Raw genomic sequence first — 23,700 nt, 5'->3', positions numbered from 1 at the left:
CTAAGCTTCTACCCTCTTGCCTCACCTCCACCCCTCCCGTTTCCACCTTTGTAGTTGAAGACATGGATGGAGATGCATTTCCAACTACTTAGTTTCAATCAATCCAGCTTTCTTTGGATATTGAAAGACTCTTTTTATGTTGTTTTCTTTAACAACATTTGCTTTTATTTGACTCACTGTTCAATAATTGGGAAATGGAATCTTTGCCGAGAAGGTGTAAGTGAATAGGACCTAATAGTTGCAATTCAGCTAGAGCTATGGGAAATGCATGAGGGTTACAACCCTTGTCAGAGTGAGACACTTGCTTTTATGAAGAGCATATATTGAACAATTGCAACTAAATACAGTCGTCCTAACCCCTGCACCATAAGCAATGATTGTAAATAGTAACCTTTAAAAGAAAAAAAAAAAAGAAAGATTCTCAGATGTGGGGTTGACTAGGTTGAATTGCATTTTTGTACCAGTTTTTCAGATGTGTATGTGTGTGTGTGTAAAATTTTATATAGCTCTAGACAAAACTTTTATATGTCATTCTTTTAACCTTTTCTTCCCAGTTTACTCCTAAAATTTACCATTACTAACCTTCAGTCGTAACTCATTTCTTTTCCTTCACATCTGCTTTCTGATGCCCAGGTTAAGGAAACAAACATTCACCTTCAGTGTTGGAATCTACGGAAGCAAATACCAACTAAAACATGACCAAAAGTCAATTGAAGGAGAAACAGAACAGATTGGAATTCCTTGTGGCCCCCCTCCTGGTTTCTTTGAGGCCCCAGGCAAGTGAGCATGTGCTAATTTGCATGGTTGACTAAATGGCATGCTTAGACCCCAAATTTGCATCTCTGCTTGGGTTCAAAAGTGGGTCCTGGAGCCAGTTTCCCTTGGCTCCTCTGTTATTTCCCATTCGCTAAGTCAAACCCCTTTGGGAGCGCTGCTCACCAGGGTATAGAGAAGTGCAGAGAAGCAATAAAGGCTGAGCCCCGTTCTTGCTCTAATGTGGGGTACAGCCAGCTGGTACTGATGTGATGGGATAAGGTAGCGGAGAGAGAGAGAGAGCTGGAAGGAGCAGGAGGTAATCTCCCAGGCAACGTGCAAAAGTTCTGGAGTGACTTGCCTCACTCACTCCCTTTCCAGTGGAGTTCAGCTGTCTATACTTGAGCCTGCACAGTTTTAATCCTCCTTCCTCCTCCCAGTCTCAAATGGGAAGGAGAGATTAAAGGCAAGTTGAATAGCTTTATGTAAACCATAGATTTCTCTGTGCTCCAATTTCCTTACCTGTGAAATGGGACTCGAATACTTGCCTGGTCTAATACACTGGACAGGCAGAAGGGGTGTAATGATATTTTGAGATTACTTAAGATCCAATAAAGAAAAATAAAGTTCCTCTTGTCCACTGCATTGAGAAAGCTTCTGAAACAGAAGGGAAGGTCCTTGGGAAGAATGCCAGGATCGGTGCTTAATAACTGCCATGGGGGTGAGGTGGCCTGTGTGCTTCTTTGAATTCCTCCAATCTAGTGACCACTGTCATTTCATGGATGGGGACATTAAGACACAGAGTGTTGAAGCAGCTTGTTAAACTAGACTGTCGGAATGAAGGGTTCTGCAAAGACCACTGTACTGTATACAAGTAATGAAGGTTTTATTAGAGTGCTAGTTCTGCCTCTGCTTAGGAGACAATTAAGCTGAGTAAATAATACTTTGTTCAGTGTGTTAGTTTGGTTGCAAGTGTCAGAACCTTAACCCTAAGGAGCTGTAGACAAAAAGGTCATTTATCAACTTACGCCATCATGGCGGAGTTCAACAACCCAAGAAGGGCAAGGGGAGGGATCCACTGAGCCTCAGGAACAAACGGGACCAGGGGTGTGGATACATTAGACTCTCCTTCCAAGTCCCACAGCATGGTCTGCCTGCATTTCAACTTTATTATTGTTATTTTCATAGCATGTCATGCTTCTGAAGAGGCATTTGGAAAAAGCAAGATTCACATTTTTTGCTTTGGCCACAAGAGGGAGACAGTATCCCCCTCTGTGTGTTCTGAATTTTAAAATATCCCAGGAAAGTGTAGGGATTGGTCCAGATTGGGAAAGAGGGTGAGGCTAATAAAAACATGGCAGCTCCAGTCGGGAATGCATGGATGGGGTAGAGAAGGATCTGGTCCCACACCCTGCATTTTCCTGAGAAAAGTAATGTGATGGAGTCACTTAAAAGACATATCTAATCATAAGCATACAACCTCAGGTCCACTTGATGAAACAGAGTTCTCTCTTCTATCGTGAATTAAGAGGGATGAAACTGGAGTTGCCATCATCCATCTCACCTTCCCCACTGTGCTGAGATATATGTTTCTCATATGATACTTCTCGATCTAAGCAAAATACCTCCCTGGTGCTCAACTGAAGAGCAGGGGGATGCTAAAGCAAGAATGGCTTGCTTTGGACCTATCATAATGAAGAGAGTGTGTGAGGCTCACCCTTGCTGCCTTCTTTTCTTCCTAAGAGTCCTTTGACTTAACACAGTCATCCTTTACTGCTCCAACTTGAATCTCCAAGTAAGATGGGTCTCCTCTGGTTATTATGCCCACCACAGCCAATTTTAACACAGCTGGGCTGCAAGTTCCAGAAAAGACGTCTTCAATTTCTTTATGACTCCTGGGTTGTCACATGCAGTGTTGTAGTTTCTCCTGGGCTTGACGAACTAGTAAGTCACCTGTATTATTCAGTACTTCTGGTAATGACACAAACCAACTGACCAAAGGCTAAAAATGAAAATATTAAAACGTACTCAAGGCTCCTGGGTGGCTACAAAGGCAGCTGAGGTGACACACACAAAAAGACCCAATGCCTCTTTAAAGGAAGTTTTTGATGTTCTAGCTAGGTATGACCAAGATTAGAAAAACAAGGTAGGAGTTCCCGTCGTGGTGCAGTGGTTAACGAATCCGACTAGGAACCATGAGGTCGCGGGTTGGGTCCCTGCCCTTGCTCAGTGGGTTAACGATCCGGCGTTGCCGTGAGCTGTGGTGTAGGTTGCAGACGCGGCTCGGATCCCGCGTTGCTGTGGCTCTGGCGTAGGCCGGTGGCTATAGCTCCGATTCAACCCCTAGCCTGGGAACCTCCATATGCCGTGGAAGCGGCCCGAGATAGCAACAACAACAAAAGACAAAAAAAAAAGAAAAGAAAAACAAGGTATCCTAATTATAAGGAAAGTATTTTGACTGCCTCTAAAGTATAGCACTTTCTAAATCAGTAAGTCATTGTGACACTCCTAAAGAAAGGAGGCTTTCCAAAGAAATAACACATCTCAGAACTTAATTGTATTTTTCTCCTAGTAAATATATATATATATATTTAAATAAATATATATATAATATATATAATATATATAAATAAATATATATAATATATAAATAAATATATATATAATATATATAAATAAATATATAATAATATATAAATATATATATAATATATTTAATAAATAAATATATATATTTAAATAAATATATATATTTATATATTAATTTATATATATATTTTATTTATATAATATATAATATAAATATATATAATTTATATATATATTTATTATATATATATTATATATATATTTATATATATTAATTTTATATATATATTTTTAAATATATATATATATTTTTTTTGCCTAAAGATATGGCTGAATGCAAATTAAAGTGATGTTTTCATATTCACAGTGGATTTTAGGTTTGACTGTACCTCATATACAACCAGGCCAAGGTCTATAACAGGGACAATATTTACTCTCAATTTTGGCCAAAGATCTTGTTTTGTTCTTCATTCCAAGTGCAGCTATGTACCCATAATATTGAATGAAAATAAAATGTTGCAGTTGTATAAAACTAGAAGCTAGAAGCTCTTTTGTAGGAAATGGGAAGAACCAACATACTGTGCAGATACTGCTCTTTGAGGATTTAACATTTAGATGGCCACTTGCATGTACCAAACGGGACATTTATAAGGTCTTTTGACAATATTCCTGGCAACCCTCAAATCCTAGATTTTATCTGTGTGTTAGGAATAGGAGAACTGAGATTGTACAGCATCCTTTGACACCTTCAAGGTCATGGGGCTAGTAATGGGCACGGCCCAGATCTGTCTGATTCTTCTAAACTATACCTTTCCCTCTCCAGTGCTCCGCGTCTGTCTTGAGTTGGTCATACTGATTCAGGGGTGAAAGAAACATCTTCAGCCCTACTGGGTGCCAACCCGTCTCCAGGCTTCCAAGACAGATTGCTATAGTGGGGATTAAAAAAAAAAAAAATCCCTTTCAATTTCACATATTTATGCGTGTGTCAATGAGCAGTTTAAGAATGTATCTATCAATATCAAATGTGGTTTTTAGCAGAAACCTTGAAAAAATTGCAGAATTATCCTCTGAAATATTGCAGCTATTATTTTTTAAAATTGCAGAAAATGTTCTGCCATTTCAGACCATTTATCTCTGTTAACAAGACACTTTTTTTAGTTGGATAGATAATATACACCCATCTGGCCTGCCGTTTCTTCATTTACTTTGGTCATAATAACTAAAGGCATTTCTCCATTGCTTTGGCAATGTCCAGGCCAATTTTTGCCTTTCCTGCTGTTAATGTGGAAGGTAAAACAAAGAGAAACTGGGACTTGGTGACAACACACAGACATGCCATTTACAATGTCATTTCAGTGTTGAGAAGAGAGCGGTGCCTCAGTGATAATGAAAGTAAAAGCTTATTTAAAACAATCCCTGGTTGTTCAGGGAAGGTATAGGAAAATGCTACAAAATATTTTTGTGCTGTTCGTAGACACCTACCCTATTATTTTATCTTCTCTTTCATGAAGTTCTCTGATGCAAATCTATACATTTGCAAATACGCGTGTAATTCAGATTTTTCTGCCTGAGTTATGAAAACAACTGGACCAACTTTTCACTTGGCTTTAGCTCTGTTTACAACACAATGAGAAGCGAAGCACTGAGATAATTCTCTGAATAATGCAAGGTAAAGAAAAAGAATGTGCTTTCATCTCCTTGATGTTTAGGAGAGACTGTTCTGCAGTGTCTGTGTAGTTTCCTCATTTCTCCATTTTCTTTTCTGTATTCACGGAGTCGGCAGGTTGGCATAGATTTTTGCCTGGGAATTCTAGAAAGGGTGTTTTTTTTTTTGTTTTTTTTTTTTTAAATGAAGTGTAAGAAAACAGGAGTTTTGATCCCGAAACTGTCAACTACAGTTCCGTCTCTCTTTGCTTTCATTTTTTCTTCTCCTTGTGTTTTCTCTCCATCCCAGACTTTCCTTTTCTCCTCATTATTCCTAAAGCTGCCTGACCCTCTGTTAATTGGTTTCATTGAATTTACTCTATCAAAATAGAGTTGAATTCAGAGGAAAGGATGTGTTGTTTCAGATTGACGGAATTGTTTTCTCTTCAAGGAGCTGTTTTGCTTTGCGGCAATACAGCTGAGTAGCCAGTGGGCATTCCAGACCTTCCTTGGCAGGTAACAGACTAGACTTCTTCCACTCACCAGCTGGGAGCAGTCTCTGCACCCCAGTTCATGCCCAGGCTGGGGGCAGTGGGAAGGGGGAAACAAAGAACTGGTTATTTTGAAAATGATGCGTAACTATTTACCCACTCAATTCAAGAGGTTGTTTAAAAAAATCAAACAGGTCAACAAAATTCAAATTTAGAGCCTTTGTCTTAAAGTAGCTTATCTATCTGTGGAGACAAGGCTAATGAGTCCTGTGCTGTGCAACAAGCATGGCTAGTAAAGGACCTGCTTTTTTTTTTTTTTAACTTGTCTGAGCATTAGTTTAAAATAATATCCATATAAAAATACATCATTTTTTGTTTTTCCCTCCAAAATGCTAATAGAAATTCTTTTTAGATAATGAGATACAGTGTCATTCAAATTTTTACAAATCAAAACTTTATTACGGTATAGTTAACATATATTAAGCTGCATACATTTCAAGTGTGTTGTTTTCTATGTTTTGACATACGTATCCAGTGTCAGTCCTGATAGTCCAAAAATTTCTTGTCTATCCTTGCTTTAAACTGGCCATGCTTAGTATCATGACACAGGGCTCTATTTATTTATATAAACTAAATTTTATGGTAGAACTTAAAATTGGAAACGAACAGATAGAGGTGATAGAATAAGACGCTTTTACTTTACAGATGAGGAAACTGACAGTCAAAGAAGTTATGTCTCTTATTCAAGGTCAAAGATTATTTGTGATACAGCCCAGGCATGGCTTCTGGTTTTTAGCTCTGTGGCAGTGACGTATAACCTATCACTTTCCCTCTTGAGGGCAGGGGAAAAATATACACATACACACATATATATTTCTATTTTATATTTATATGATAATGTCTATATATGAATATGAACTATTTTCCCTATATACATACATATATAGAATATTTGTTTATGTAAAAACTTTTCTCAAATTTAGGTTGAAAGCTGATTAGAATGAAAAATTTCTTACTGAGTTACTAAGAAGTAAATAAGACAGAAACCCTCAAATCTTCTTTCAGTGTGTGTGTGTATGTGTGTGTGTGTGTGTGGTGTGTGTGCACGCACATAGCTATGTGTTTAGAAGGGCACATTTCAAGAAACAAGGTCATGAGATACCCACGCAGATATTGACAGGTGCATAAAGAAAGATTTATCAGGGGGGACTTGATTTTTTTTTTTTTTTTGGCTATTTAATAAACTTGTACTGACCGAGTTAAAAATACGAAATTCTCCAGGAAGCAAAGCAGCACATGAAACACAACCTGTGGACACAGTGTTGCTACTTCTCCTTTTTATTCTTGGTCTGAGATGCTGTTGGATTGTTTGCCAGGTTCTACTGTTGATCTCCCCTCTTACAATAGGGACCCTGGGCTTGGAGGTCACCTGGAGTTTTAAAACTCAAACCTGGGCTTGGCCATGTTTAAGCTCTTATTAAAAAGCATAAAAAGGGGGAGGTAAAGATAGACATGTTCCATACCTCCTTTCTGGCTGAAAATGAGCTGTTATGTCTGAATGTCAGAAATCCACACGACTGAAAAAGCATCGTATACATCTTTCTGTGGAAAAGTTCCATCTCTGCCATCAAATCAGTAGTTGTGAACTCAGGGAATCAATATTTTTGAATGTTGGAAAGTAATTCCTTTCTATATTGTGTTTTGTAGCACCCAAAATAATTTTTCTGTCTTTCCTTTAGGTTTTGGCTTAAATCTTTTAAATAATTCTTTACAGCTAACATTGATTTGGTGTCAAAACCTTACATATTCAAGAAACACTGTGAATGCTATTAAAGCCAGAAAATGATGATTCAAAGCAGTTTGGAAATTATTTGAGGTAAGAAACATATGCAGTGACATCTACAAAATGTTTTATAATACCGCTGGAGTATGACATTATCTCAAACTTCTCTGTTTCTGCTGCATCATTCAGTGACTTCCCTGAATGCAGGGACTTTGTCCTTCTTAACTGTTGGAGCTGCTGCTCCTAGCACCTTGCCTGATTTGGGTCCTTAGTGCCTTTAGTTAAATGACTAATAGATTAAATACCACTCTTAAACCAATGGTAACTTAACTGGAAGACTAATGACTAGGGAGAAGGACACATTAACTCAGTCTGACCAGTGTTCTCTTTTCCCCCCTTGCCAACAAACATCAATTGGATATGTTCTATGGCCATGGGAATGTTCTAGAAACTGAGGTACAGCCATGAACAAGATGGATGAGATGTCTGCTGTCTTAGAGCTGACATTGTACTGATGAAAGGGAAGAAACACATTTACAGATAATGCCAGACAGCATTTTATAAAATTAAATTAGATAGTGAGATGGAGAGGTGGATGGAGAGTGTTGGTAGGAGGGTGGTCAGAGACAGCTACCTTGGTAGGTCACAGTTGAGTTGACATCTGCCCGATGAGGAGAGGACAGCCATGTGGAGCCCTGGGGGGGATTGTATCCCCAGCTGCGGGGATGGTAAGTGCAAAGGCTTGAGATAGGAACAGCGTGGAAGTATTCAAGGAACAGAGAAGAAGTCCATGTAGCTGGAGCAGAATGAGGGATGGGAGGCCATAGGAGGTGAGGCTGGAGAGAGGGGTCAGAGGACAGGCCATGGCATCCTTTGGGTGTCTGCTGCCTGATTGCTTTCGGTTGCTTTAAATGAAAGTTTCTTTCATTAATTATCAGAACTCCCCTAATTTTTTAAAGTCTACTTCATAAAGATAGGATTTTAAGCAAAAAACAAAACAAAACACTAAGATATTGTTTGTAAATGCTCCTGAGGAATTATGATATCATGAGAAGGATTAAAGGAATTTGTTACAATAATGCTGTGTATAAATAACAAGGTGGGATAACTTAGGACCTCCCTCCCTGAAAAGCATTTGGTTTATAACAGGGGCTGGCAAGCTTTCTTTTTGAAGGGTCATGTGGTACATATTTAGAGTTTGAGAGCCAAGTATCTATTTATGTGTTTTTTTAATTTTATTGAAGTATATTTGATTTATAGTCGTGTTAATTTCTGCTGTTCAACCGCGTGACTCTGTTATACCTATAGGGACATCCATTCCCATCTAGGTTATCACAGAATATTGAATAGATTTCCCTGTGCTCTACTGACCATCCATCCATTCCAGATATAATAGTGTGCATATGCCATCCCAAGCTCCCAATATAAGAAGTTCCTACATAACTTGTGTGTGTGTGTGTGTGTGTGTGTGTGTGTGAGAGAGAGAGAGAGAGCGAGAGAGAGAGAGAGAGGGTATGTGTGCTGTGCGTGCACACATGTTATAATTACAGATAACATGAAGTTACTATCTTAACCATTTTTGAGTATATGGTTCCTTACATAACTACTAATAATATAATTGTTTTAAATGTAAAATCAAAAATAAGCAGTGGATCAGAGTTAGCTGTGGGTCATCCTTTACCAATGCTGGGTTTGCAAAAACAAAAGAAATACTCTTTTCAGCAGAATAATTGACATCAGCACAAAATAGTATTATGCATTCTGAATCCAAATAACTTTTGACTGAAGCTATAATATGGAAAAATGTTAGACAATCATTTTTTTTATTAAACACAGCTCTTATTGGTTCTGTATGTGCCAATTCAAGAATATTGTTTAATGAAATTCATAGCATAGATATTGACAAACAGAACTGATGTGTGATAGTTAAGTTTTGTGTATCACCTTGGCTACGTTATGTGTCTAGTTATTTGGTCAAACATTCACATAGATTTGCTGTAGAATATTTTACAGATGTGATTAACATCTATAATCAGAGGGAGCAACAATAATGTGGGTGGAGATTCAGATTTTCAGATTTGCCATCCTCTCACTTGTGTGATCCAATTCCTTAAAATAAATAATATATGAAGAAGCTATATATTTATTATGTATAATAAGTCATATATATTTTATAATTATATATGATGTATAAGTTTGTTCTATTTGCTTCTCTGGAGAACCCTGGCTGATGCAATGCCCTTGGTATGTTTTTGAGCATAGAAGGATTAAATGTTGCTGTAATTTTTTGAAGTAAGATTCTACCATTGAGCTTTTAGTTTCCAAGATTTTAAGCTTTATCATCAAAGACAACATAGACTAAGTCTATAAGTTGTAAAAGTCTCTGGTACAGAATATAGAAAGCAGCCGAGAAGTTGGAGAGTGACAACCCTGAGATTTTTTTTTTTTCCTTCAAATTTTACATAGCACCAGTCTTTGAAAAAGCCTCTAGTCTAGAAATAGAAAGTGCAATTGTTCAGCAATTGGATTCACTCTGTATGCAAGTCTCCATTTGCATCTTTCCTCCCTTGGCCTTGTAAATAACCCAAATAAATCCTCTAAGTAGAGTTTATGGGAGTTCCTACTCTCAGTTAGTAATAGGATGCCATAAAGTGGCTGCATCTGCTACAGAGAGGACTGCTCTCCTCATTAACTCATCGCTTCAGAGAACTCAGTGCCTAGGGGAACCCTCGTCCTGTATCAGGGTTTCTGACTGTGTGATTTTTTTTCCCCAAGAATTGAATGATTGTGCTATTGGGGAGATAGCATCATCTGTGACAGATCACTTCTTTATTGGGGAAGATGAGTAACACCGACTGTCGCGTTGATATCATACTTAGAAACCTAAGGGGGAAGAAAGGCCGTAGTGGGTATCACCCAACACCTGTCCCTAAAGCTGATGATTCATCACCCCGAGACAATTTTGGGGGACTAATACATTCATTGTGTCATGGCTGCAGCATCTTCCCTAGTTTAATAGCTGCTGCAGACCCATGGTGCAGGAGAAGGCTCTGAATTAAGATGATTCAGTAGGTTCCAATTCATCCTAAATAAGTGGCTGTCTAGATAAATGAAGTTCATCAAATTGCAATGAATACCATAGAACAACCTTGCTGGGACTGCACGCCCCTGGGACACGGACCGTGTCTAACTGTGTGCTCTGCAGCATCTCCTGTGCCAGCGCTTTGCAGTCCGCGTTCAATAACAACAATATGACAGCGTGTTTGCCCTGAGTCATTTTCTTTCTTATCAGCGATGTTAATGCTTTAACTACATCAATTAAGTCACTTAAATTCCACCGGTTAATGAAATGCCCTTATGGAGTGCAGCCCCAGAATAATTTTTTAAAAGCAGCCACAAAACAAAATAAAACAAAATCAGTATAAATTACGTCTCGTTCAATTTATTTATTTATTTTTAAAAAGACAACTCAGAGTCAGGTTTTATTTTAATTAATGATCTGTGTTGATGAGGTTGCCTCAGCCGTGCAGGGTCCTCTCTGCTTAGTAACTTTGTTCTTCAACATGCTGGGGGGACATCAGGGCAGTGAGCTGGTGTGGCAGAAGGAGTGGCACTGTTGGAAAGGGACCCCAAGTGCTCAGTCTGGGATGCTTGGATACAGAGCTGGTGGTGCTGCCTCCCCCATCCCCCAAGATTTTCTGTGGGGAGAATGGCTGTCCACACGTTCACTGTTCATGAGTCAGGGCCTGATTCCTTCCAGTACGGGAACTGCTAATTCTCATGGTAACAGAGCCTCCAAGGGCAGAAAACGCTTATGAAGAGTTGGAACCCACTTCTAGACCTTCCAGTGTCAAGACGCCTGCGCATTCTCCACAGATAGAACCACTTTCTCACACTTGCCTGTTAAAATGGGGAGTGAGAGGTGGGCCATGTCCTTTTCCCTGGAGGGCAGACCCATAATGTATGCACAGCCACGTCCTGGCCTTGGCCTAACCCAGAATTTTCACCTTGTTTCAATTCCTTGCTCAATATACTTCCTATGCTTTTTGCTCAGTGAGACTGAAGGTGTGGTATGACTCATGATCAGAGGGAAAAACACAACCTGGAATTACTGAGATCCTGAAGTTCTGAGAATTACTCATCAACTGGTCACTTCTCCCACTGCAGGTAGTAACCAGACAAATGCAAGAGTCCTCACCCAGTCGTTTGATTTTTGTGGATATCTGAAATTAATAGAATTGTGTATCTGATGTCCCTAGGAATTTTTGGGTAGAAAGAATCAGGGATTCTTTCAATCCTTTTCTACTGTATGAGGAGTAGCATATTGTTTATAAATGTTTTATACACATCTGAGCCTCAGATTTTTTTTTTTTTTTGTATTAACACCACTTTCCTTCTTATGTTTCTAGAGACCCTGTCTAGTCTCTAAAATAGTTGCAGGTAGTACATGTAGTAACTTAGAGCCTTAGGTGTGCTCTACAAAGGGCATTTGCTTATACAAATAACTCTCTGAAAGAGATTGAACCCACAGCAGGAGGTGGAGGTCCTGTCACTGAATGATTTTTATTTTCCTTTCATGGTCCCAAGGCTTCTATTCTCTGCACTTCGTAACTACTCAGATCAGGCTTTGGTTGACCCCTTTTCTCTTCTGCCTTGGACCAGCCTGGACCTGATATTGGTGATCAGTATGGATGGTTCTGTTTTTTTTTTTTTTTTTCCTTTAGTTCTTACAACCCTTAGCATCTACAGGGCAAGAGACAAAGCAGGAAGCTCTCTGAGGAAGGACTTTCTGTGAGTGACAAGATCAGGAAAGACTCAGTTCTGTTTCTCTCTAGCTAAAAGGCTCAAGATCAGCTTGTGTCTCTTCTGGCTCAGCAAATCGCATTCATGTGGGCCATAAATCATGTGCATTACCTGAAAGGTAGGAACAGAAAGGGTCCAGTTCATACCATGTTCAAGTGCTATTCTCAGGAACGAGAAGTCTCTTCTCTTCTTTAGGGATAGCTGATATTGTGCTTTTAAGACCTTATATCAGATATATCAGTTACAGATCTCTTATTTCCTTTTTCTACAAATGCAGCCAAGACAAGGTATTAAGTGGATGGTGGTTATCAGCACTGATGCTCAAACACCATCAACGCTGCCTTGCTTCTCCCACTCCAGGTGGCAATCAGGCAAGGTCGGGTGCCTTCAGCTAATCATCCAATCCTTGGTTACACAAAGTCAATAGAATGTAAGGAGACATGAAGTAAATGTGCTGGTATAAATCTTTAGAGAGTAGCTGAGTAGCATCAAAGAGTTAGACTCAAAACCAGGTAGGAAAACACAACATTATGACCATGCAATAATCTCTAAGGAGCAGGTAGGAAACAGCTATGATGCAAAATGTGCACAAGAAGGGGGAAAACTTTTTTATGAATTATTTGGCACAAATCTGCTTTTGAAACCAAAGAGGACAAAACTATCAATTATTGGAACAAGGATCCATCCAAGATATTTAGGAAGCTCTACAAGTTATTCACAAGATACACTCACCTCATGTACTTGTTTTAGCTAGCTTTGTGAACTAAGAATCCATGGCAGAAACAAAAGTAGCAGCAGGGAAAGAAACACAGATTTTGTTGCTCAGTTTCATGAGTTAAGGACAGAACTTAAACGAGAGTGAAAATCTTTGTACTATACACATTAGCACTGAAACCAGGAAGTGATTTGCTTTGTTGAGACCAGCATGGTACAAAGTAATACAGAGATAAGACATGTAAACCATGGCTAATGGGCTAAAATGAGGCTGAGGTCAAAAAAAGGCAGAGGCACTACCATAGATTTTGTAAAGAACTCTCTTATGTCTATGGAAGGAGCAGCAATTGAGGTGCATCAACACTTTAAATACTTGGTCCTAATTTTGTCTTAATTCAGTGCAAGCTTCCAGACCTTGCAGGGAAGGTGATATAGTAAAGTATTTAAGGGAGAGGTTTATAAGTCAAATTGTCCACGTTTTTCCTGGTTGTGTTTATTACTAGCTTTATCAGTCAGCTGTTGCCACAATAATGCTGAGTAACAAGTCACTCCCAAATTCAGAAGAATGCAAAAATCTCAACATTTCAGTGACTCAAGTGTTTGTGAAACAGCTAGGGCTTAGCTGATCTAGTATTGGCATTGGAACACTGGTTTAGTTCAGGCATAGTCAATTTATCTTTAATTTGTCTGAGACTAATAGACTACTTGGGCCATATTCTTACAACAGTAAAGACAGAGGTGCAAGCTGAAAGTCCAATCACATGCAATCATATTTTACACTTTGCTTGTGTCATAGTCCATTACTCCCCATTGACTGAAACAAATCATAAGACCAGGTCCTAAGTCAATGGCAATATATTCAGCCCTCTATGAGACAAAATCAAGTGTCATGACCAGGTTCAGTATCAGTGGGGCAAGAAGGTACAATCCTTCAATGGGTAGGTATGTTGCGGGGGGGTGGGGGAACATAGTAAATTTCTGAAAAACAGGAATATATTCTACCATACTCCCTCTGTGACCTTGAGCATTTTGCTTAACATTTCTTACTCTACTTATCTGAGGGAGTAATAAAAGAGCTTATCATAAATGGATGTGAGAAATTGCATGATATTTTAAGTGTTTAGGAAATTTCCCAGCCCATAGCAATCATCAAAATATTAGCTATTATCTATCTATCTATCATCTATCTATCCATCTACCTATCATCTATCTATCTATCTATATTTTCTCTATCAATTTATCATCTGTCTCTCACCATTATCTTTCATGGATTTTACTGCATCACTTCTTTGCTAGACCTACTTGGTAGTTAATATGTGAGTGTTAGAATACTCAGTTTTTAAAATTGTAAACAACAGAAATGAATGTGTCAAACTAAATTAGAAAAGGCATTTAATAAAAGAAATATTGCAGAATCAAACTCAGAAAGCAGTTAGGATGGCAGCAGAAAATGTCCACTTTGAAACCCATCTCTTACAAGGATATAGGTGTCAGTGCCATTGAATTCCAATTGCCAACTCTGACCCGGAGCACATGGAAACTGAATGTTCCCATCCTCATAGAGTCTCTACCTGAAAATGGACTCCACTATGTCACAGGTTTTATTTTTACTTCTTCTTCGTAAAAGTTCTTATCAGATAGATGCTATTGGCTGAGTACGGGTCCCAGGCCCACAAACATGGTTTGGAAAAGTGATTCTTGACTTTTGTCTTTGAAAATTCTAGTGGAGTTATGTTGTCTCCTTTCAAGATTTGTTTCAGAGGGAATTCTTCAAACATTGAAAAGGGTATCAGATATGAGGGAGATCAAAATATCAAACTGGAGACTATTCCAACTGTGGTCTCCAGTTCCCAGTTGTGGGTTTTGCCTCTGCATTATGACTTCTGGAAAGTTTACTAAAGGAATCAGTGTTTCCTGCTGGGTTTCCTTGTGATGGTCCCAATGTGAAATTCCCTCCCATTTATTTTGTAACTTTGTGCTTCTCCTCTTAATACTCATGCTAATTGTGGGGGATTTTAGTTTTTCCCAATTGTGTAAGGCAATTTATCTTATTGAGTTCAAACAACTAATTTGGTATCAGGCATCTGAGTTTCGATTTTAAGCTTTTAGCTCTACTTGGTGTGTATTGAGTTACGCACATATAAGGTAGTAAGACTCAGTAACAGAGCATTTTTACCATGTGGAACCTATCAGGTATTATCATAGGAGGTGCATAAATTGACAGATATCTAACTGCCATTGTCCACATTATTCTTAGTTGGCCACATAACAGTGATTTTATGGGTCTAGTTTTCCTGCAGCTATAGGTTGGTTTGAATCAGCCAGACAGTTACCCTTCTCTGGGAGAGTGGAAAATGTGTAAACTCAGATTGAATCTTAGTTCTTTAATTTGGTAATGGTGAGACTTTAGGGAAGTTAGCTTACTTTCCTGAGCTTCAGTTTTTGTTTCCCAGGAATAGATCAGTTCTTACTCTGGAAGGGGCTCTTTTAAGCATTAATGAAATGCTTATAAACATTGGGCCAGTTTTCTGCTGTAGCCAGGTTGGTTTCTATTACTTATTTGACCAAGACAAGTTCCTTCCCGTTTCAGGGTCTTTAAAACTTTCACCCTTTCTACTTGCCATCTCATCTCACGGATAACATTCATGTGTTCATTTACGTAAAAGATATTTATTGAGTGCTTTCTCTGTGCCAAAGTTTGTTCTAGGTGCTAGGGAGGTATCAGTGTTCAAGACAGACAATTATGCTTTCCTTCTTAAAGCTCACCTCTAATTAGAAAAGATAGTCTTGAATTAGCATGTTAGGTGCAGGGAAAAATAAACGAAGGAGATAGGGAGGGTGAAAGTTGGAGCTACAATTGAGACGAGATGGTGTCTGCTACAGATTCCTCGTTCTCTATGCTCCTGGGTATCTGGGAAGACTTTCCAGCCCTTTGCAGTGAGATGAGGTCATGCCACTGGTGTCGGCCAATGCGTTCGTAGTAAAGTGATATTATCACTTCCATTTAGGAGTTAAAGAGAAGTTGTTCTTTTTTTCTTTTTTTTTTTCCTGCCCTGCAGCATACAGAGTTCCCACCAGGGATCAGATCCGAGCTGCAGTTGTGACCTACACAGGACCGGATCCTTAACCCACCGTGGGGTGGGGGGGTATCAAACCTGTGTTCTAGTGCTGCAAAGTCACCGCCAATCCTGTTGCACAACAGTGGGAACTCTAAGAAGCTGTACATTCCTCCTCTGCCTCTGAGGCCATGTAGCCTGCATGATCTAGATACTGCCAATCAAAGATGGTAGTGTCTTCATCGACCTCAGTAGTTGCATGAGATGCAGGCTGCCTGGCCAACTCCCCCCCCCCCCCACTTTGGAGGCATAATATGAGCAAGAAATATATATATATTTTTTTTTTTGTTTTAAACCATAAGTATTAATTTCTTCATTTACTACCATGTCACCTATCTTATCCTGATAATAAAGTTGCTTAGGCAAGAACTCACCAAAAAAGAGTCTTTGAGTCCCTGTCTAAATGAGGTGAGGGTGTAAACAGATTTTTCATCTTCAGATGTCAGCTTAAAACTGATCCTTCTTCAATATTTGCATAATGCCACAAGATCTTAAAGCTCCACAAATACAGGGGCTGAATCTGTTTTGTTTTGCTTTGTTTTATTGAATTTCCAGCATAGTAGCAATTTAATACATTTTTGAAAAATGAATAGATGAATAAACAAATAATATCAATGAATGAATGAATCACACAAGAAATTGCTGGGACACAAAGAAAGGTAACCATGACTGTTGAATTAAGCGTTTTATCTCCTTCTGGTCTCTCTTACTGTTTTTTATCTTGTTCTTCAAATAAAACTGATAATAGATATTTAGGTGGACTCTCCTGATTGACAGTGATGTTAATTATAAGAAACATTTGACCAAAAGGGAAAGAGGAGTTATATTGGAACTGAGGGGCTGCTAAATATGTCAGTTTTATGGCAGCTGAGGCATAGTTGATAATAGCTAATAATGGCTAATATTTACTTATTGGAAAAAAAACTATGTGCCAGTGGCATTGCAGGCCTTCCCATGTATTAATTTATTTATTTTGCCTAATGGCTTTAATGGTGAGTCCTGTTGTTTCCCCATTTTACAGATGAAGAAATTGAGTCAATAAAGAGGTTGAGTAACTTGCTTAAATCCTCATCGATGGTAAGTGAGATACACAGGGCTTGAGCCCTCCTATTCTTATTCCAGACTGTATCATTAACAATGCCACCAGGACCATCCTACCTCTGGACCACACGGTCTCTTCCAGGACCATCCTTCCTACCTCTGGACGATCTTCTGGAAGTCACCAGGGTCTCAGCGGACAGGGTCTCTGGCCTCCTACTTCTGCTTTGCCCTTCTTGCAACCTAGCTCCTCTTAATAGTTCTGATTCTCTCTAGGTCTGTCTGCTTCCCTCACCAAAAACTCATTGATCCTTCCATCCATGAATATTTCTGAACTATGCCCATTTGCTTACACTCTCCTTTCTCATAACCTCAGCACTTCTTCATGCCTTTGCTTAACATCATGGCTTCTCTCTGTAAATCCTGTCAGTTTCGATTCTTGCCACTAGCTCCCTGAATTTTTCAGGCTTCCAGCTAGAGTCTGTCAGACTCTTCGAAGTAGTTCAGATTTAGGCACCTGCCAGGTCATAATTCTTGGCTGCCTCATAGGTCACCTGTGTTGAGCCTGGTGACCAACGGCAGGATCCTCTGTGGCCAAGGTAGCCAAGCCTTATGGTGGAATCAGTGTTGCCTAAGGATTCTCGGCGTTAAATGCTGGATTATGGCTGTTTGCTTAGAAAAGGTTATGGACATGGCAGGAATCCCAATTAATAGCTACAGCATTATTGTCTACAGTGAGCTGGGCATCGCACAAGACACTTAGACACATTGGATAATGGGATTTTGATGCTTCGAGGTGGACATTATCACCGTTTCCATTCTATAGACAGATACTGAGTCTCTAAACTTGCCCAATGGTCCATGATTAGAAAATAGCAGAGCAACTATTCAGACTCCCTTGACATTTTTACTCCACTAAACCACAAGTTTCCTTTGCACATGTTTATTTTATTTAAAACCCTCTGCTCCCTTTCTACCTGAAATAAATAGAACACTTGAAAGTCACCACTACTGTCAATATTAGAGACATGTCAAATGCTGTCACTTAGTCAGGAAAGCTGCTTTGGAGTAACTGTGTAATATTATACAACATGACAAGTTCTCATCCACAGTGGCAACATTAAAGCCAGGAGCATGTGGCTCGTGCAAAACCCCAAAGCCATTAGCTGAAAGACTGAGGAATTCCCCACCCAACCCAATATGATCTCAGCCCTGGAAAGTAGAGGCCACTCGGAGCGGGTAGGTTATTTTCATTCATGGGAAAATGTGTGCCGACATTTGCTTTCTGTTCTGGAGCTTGCTGGGCATGTTAACTTCTCAGTGTGGATTGGATGAGGGAAGTGAGAAGCAAACAGCAAATTCTTGGCAGCCAGAGACAGGCAGGCAACAGAGAGGAAGGGAGAAAAGCTGTCAGGGGACTCTGGGGGAGTCACTTGACTCTTGTGCTGTTTTTGTCATTTTTATTCAGTCATCAGCATGCTGTTTGCAGGCTTGAGATTTTCTTAACAAACGAAGGGTGAGAGGGAATCCTAAAAATGAAAAGACTGGAAGGGTCATCTAATTTTCTACCTTTGTCCTGATGGTCACTGCCACGGACGACAGGCTTTTAGCAGTTAAGATACTTTTACGAACAAGAATGTCCCAGTTATAGAAAAACCCATTTAAGTGGCACAAAAGATTTTTTTTTAAAAAAATCAAAATTCTGCACGACTTATTGGCCCCAAGTTAGAGAAGATTTAAAATGGGGTTTAGTACATTTGCTTCTCCATGTTTGTTTTCTGTAGTGTTGGCTTAATCTAAAGGCTGATTTTTCCTTCCGTTCCCAATTTGGCAGCCAACAGTGTTGAGGCTGCATGTCTTGGTTCCGGAAGAGAGAGCACCACTGATCTTCTTTAACTTACCGTGAGACTAAGTCCTGATAACCCCATCATAATTTGAAAATATCATAAATTGAAAATACATTTAATACACCTAACTTACCAAACATGATAGTTTAGCTCCTTCTGCTTTAAACGTGGTCAGAACATGTAGATTAATCATCTAATATAAGCCTATTTTATAATAAAGTGTGGACTATCTCATGTGATTTGTTAAATATTGTACTGAAAGTGAAAACAGAGTGGGTGTCTGGGGACGCAATTGTTATAACTGGATCGGTTCTTTATTCTCAGGATCGCATGGTTGACTGGGAGCTGCCACTGCCCAGTGTCACCACAGAGGGCTGTACCACATAGTATTGGAAGGGGAAAAAAAATAAAATTCAAAATTCAAAGTTTCCTAGTTTTCTATTGCATGTGGATCACTTCCACATTCTCATAAAAGTAAAAAAATTAAGTCAAACCATCATAAGTCAGAACAATTTGTATTCCCAGTAGTTCTCCTAAAGGAGCAAAGAAGATGCGCTTCCCGAAGCCCAGCCCAGAAGTTTTCTGGCCACATTTGCTCCACTTGAGTCCTCTCTTTATTTTTTTTTTTAAATTTTGTCATTAATTTTTGCATGTTTTTTTATTTTATAAAGTTTTATTGAAGTATAGTTGATTCACAAGGTTGTGATAATTTCTGCTGTACAACAAAGTGATTCAGTTATACATGTACACACATCCATTCTTTTTCAGACGCTTTTCTCACATAGATGATTGCAGGACATCAGGCAGAGTTCTCTGTGCTCTACAGCAGGTCCCCACTGGACAATCATTCCATATATTCAGGGTGCATGTGCCAATCCCAAACTCCCAGTCCTATGCCTCGTCCTAATCCAATGACTATGGCCAAGTGAAAGGGTTTTTCTGATTCACTTAAGTTAATTAAGAATCATCCTTGGAGCTGAGGACAAGTCATCTCACTCAAACTCCAGGCTAAAAGTAGGGGAAAGTGTAGTTTTCCAGAAATCCTGGGAACCACTAGGGGAGGAAACAAGTTCAGGGTAGCAATGATGGATCCCAGGAGGCCCTTGTCAAATCTCAGCTGAGCTGTTGCAAGCCTGCTCATTGGGCCCCCTGCCTCTAGGATTGCCACATTTGGTCCACTTTTGACTCTGCTCCTGATGACAAGCAAAGGAAACTTAAGCAGCTCACATGGCATACAGAGTTCTCAATGAATTTTTCCCACCTATCTTCTAGTTTCTCTTCTATCTCCTCTCCGCAATGAACAAGATGAAGCTCCCTAAACATTTTTCCAGGCTTCTCCATATAACTCTTCCTCCTTCTTCAATTCCACTTTCCCCTGGAGGCCTTTTCTAACCTTACTATCTTGGGAGAACTTTGCTTCACCTACTCTGTGCTTTCATGGCAATCTTTGTTTAACCCCCATCCTAGAAACATTCGACTGCATTGATTTGCTTTTGCTTTTCCCTCTCAAGAATGTAAGCTCTCCAGAAGAAAGGCCCACAGCTCAGCATCTGTAGATTCTGGGACTCCACGTGTTATCATATAAGCATTCAGTCACTTAAAGCATGTTTACTGAATGCTTACAATTTTCTAGTGAAATTTGCCAGACAGTGAGTGCATGCACAGGACAAGCAGAACACAAATTCACACCCAGGTCCATACAGTCCTACAGCCTACTCATTAAAAGAATACATGAATGATGAATAAAAAAATGTGAGAAGGAGTGTGAGGGGTCTTCCAACATCCAAGAAGGTAAAGAGAAAAGAACATGAAACCAGGTCTTCTTTGTGGGACCCCATTCTCTGTCTCTCTCTGAACGTCAATTTCTTTTCTTTTTCTTTTTCTTTTTTTTTTTTTTTTGTCTTTTTGCTATTTCTTTGGGCCGCTCCCACGGCATGTGGAGGCTCCCAGGCTAGGGGTCGAATCGGAGCTGTAGTCACTGGCCTACACCACAGCCACAGCAACGCAGGGTCCGAGCCGCGTCTGCAACCCACACCACAGCTCACGGCAACGCCGGATCATTAACCCACTGAGCAAGGGCAGGGACCGAACCCGCAACCTCTTGGTTCCTAGTCGGATTCGTTAACCACTGCGCCACGATGGGAACTCCCTGAACTTCAATTTCATCATCTATAAAACAAAGAGATCTCTAGTGCTTACCATTAAACAAGTTAAATAGCAAAAAAATTACCACAACATTGTAAATCAACTGTGCTTCAATAAAACCTTAAAAAATGAAAAAATAAAACAAAGTTAATAGTATTTGACAACATTCTACCCAATCTTTCTTCTTTGTTTTCTCAAAAAAAATAGAGTAAGAAGGGAGTGCTTTTTAACCCCGAGACATTTGTAGGATTTCCTGGAGAAGCAGCAACCATACCAACTCCTTATGAATACCCAGTTGCCATTCCTTTAAGGAGGTAAGTGTTCAAGAGTAGACAGCCCTTCCCTAGAGTACTGGTCCCATCAAAAAGCATATTTAATACCAACTACTGATGCCAAGGCTGAAAAAAAAAGAATATTACATTAAGTGGAAATTTTGTGAATTTAGTACCAATTTAAATCTTGTCTTGCTCTTCTGCCAATGCTTTATTTCAACTCACTGCCAAATAAACTTACACCTAATTTTAAACTAATATTTAATGTTGGCAAACTCCAAGGACATAATTTGTACTGGTATCAATGATACATTAACCTAATTAATTAAAAACTAGCTTATAATTAAGAAAACAAATGAACAATGGACACTTTTGTGAGGCAATGGCCTCCATTTATTGTCATTTTTCCCCCCTTTTTTGCTCACTTGCTAATTCTCAGATTCAATAATCTGCACTGGGTATCCCAGTCATTAGTATGAATTAGCAGTGCTCCACTGTAATTCACCAGAGACAGAGTTTTGATAAATGGAGGAAGTGTTTTAATAGAGATCAGTGTGGTGAAGCCAAATTACAGGAAAGACTAGGTCCCTTTGGTAACTAGGCTTCCTTTGGTTTCTCTATCCTGCATCCCCTGCCATCTTATAAAATACGAAGATAAAATAAATGAAATCCTTAAAGGGAAAAAAAACCTAAATCTGAACCTAGGTTTTAATAAACTTAACATTAATAAAGAGTTTGCATGATTAGAGTAAGGACTTCTAATCAATCCAGACAGATAAGATCACAGTCATAATTGCATTGGCTGTTATTATTTCCTTTTCATTTACTTGTACCAAATGGAAAATAAAGTCTTGAGATGTCTACAAATGGAAATGAAAATAATGGTTTTCAGTGATAATTTGATAGGAAGTAATTGGCCACCTGAAGAGAAAAACCCTCATCGTGGAAATAATTACAAATAATTGGTTACTACAAGATTGGACTACATTTGATACACTCAGTACAATAAATACTCTTAACTAAAGATGCTAACATGGAGGTTTGAAGGGTGTTAGCAGCCATGTAAATTGGCAACAAAAGAACAATTTAGAGAAAGAGTAGCCAGTGTGATTTGATTGGCCAACAAAATTATTTTGAAATCTACTGTAATCAGCTGTTGATGCTGAAAGATGGATATTTTACACACAAATCAGGATTTATAGTTTTTCTTTTGGTGTAAACAAAGAGGAAACATCAGACAACGCCGGGCTTTTGTGGCCACAATGGCAGCAACGCTCTGGAACTAGAAGATAGGAGAGCCCAGTGGACCTACCCCATGCAGCTGGAAGGCAACCTACCCCTTGAAGATGTTTGTGCTTGTGACTCCAGCTCCAAATAACATCCCATGTTTACATAAAACTTCTGCATTTGACAGTAAGTTCGCATACCTCAACTTACTTTGCAGAATAAATTCAGTTTATGGAAAAATAAACTGAGGCTTTGTTAAAGTGGCTCCCCCAAGGACACAGGTCTGAAGCTGAGGAAGCCAGGACATGAATCCAGGTCTTTTGACTCTTAATCCCCTAACGTTTCAACTGAGCTCTGCTAAGTCTCATCTGAGATCAATTATGAAACCCATCATTGGAGAAATATGTTCATTCAGGTAAAGTAAATAGCCTTTATTTGGGCTTAAAGTATTAGCATTGGCCTCAGATGAAAACCGATTTGTTTCATGTGAACAATACTAAATGGCAAAAAAATTGGATATGGTTCCAAACTCTTACCCATTTTGAAATTTCTAGAAAGTTTCTTGGGGCCATTAGTTTATTTAGAAAAATAATTGGTTTCAAATGATCACCCCTAAACAGAGACTATAGGTAAACCAGTAAGCATTTGAAAAATATATTCAACCTTACTAAACAGAAATACAAATTAAAAAGGTGAGACAAAAAAAAAAAAAAAAAAAAAAAGAGTTCCCCTTCATGGTGTATTGGAAATGAATCCGACTAGGAACCATGAGGTTGCAGGTTTGATCCCTGGCCTCGCTCAGTGGGTTAAGGATCTGGCATTGCTGTGAGCTGTGGTGTAGATCGCAGAGGCAGCTGCTCGGATCTGGTGTTGCTTCAGCTGTGGTGTAGGCCAGCAGCTACAGCTCTGATTAGACCCCTGGCCTGGGAACCTCCACATGCACCGGGTGCAGCCCTAAAAAGACAAAAGACAAAAGACAAAAAAAAAAAAAGTGCTTTAAGCAAAATAACAATGGTGTAGTTTTAATTACCTATTAAATAGGCAAATAATTTAAAATGATCATACCCATTGTATCCAAAAGTCCTAGCAAATTGGTATAAGAATACATTCCATATACACTATACATTGAAAATGTGCAAATAGTTTAAATTAGAATATAATTACAAGATTTGGAACTTAAAATTTGAAGATACTTAAGGGTAAACACAAATATTGATTTATTTTATTATTAAAATTTAAAAAATAACAATAACACTAGTAATAAATTGAAAGCAAGTT

At 39.0% G+C, this 23,700-nt stretch overlaps 1 long non-coding RNA gene across 1 annotated transcript; it reads left to right on the top strand.

Annotated features, from left to right (window-relative positions):
- On the top strand, positions 3,655-23,123 carry LOC110262067. Its single transcript, XR_002346588.1, has 3 exons — positions 3,655-7,353; positions 16,915-18,170; positions 21,131-23,123. It is a non-coding gene; the product is annotated as an uncharacterized LOC110262067 (long non-coding RNA).

The sequence above is a fragment of the Sus scrofa genome, chromosome 8 (genome assembly GCF_000003025.6).
Source record: "Sus scrofa isolate TJ Tabasco breed Duroc chromosome 8, Sscrofa11.1, whole genome shotgun sequence".
Lineage (NCBI taxonomy): Eukaryota > Metazoa > Chordata > Mammalia > Artiodactyla > Suidae > Sus > Sus scrofa.
The sequence above is the reverse complement of the archived record's forward strand: the minus strand, read 5'-3'. Positions and strand labels throughout refer to the sequence as shown.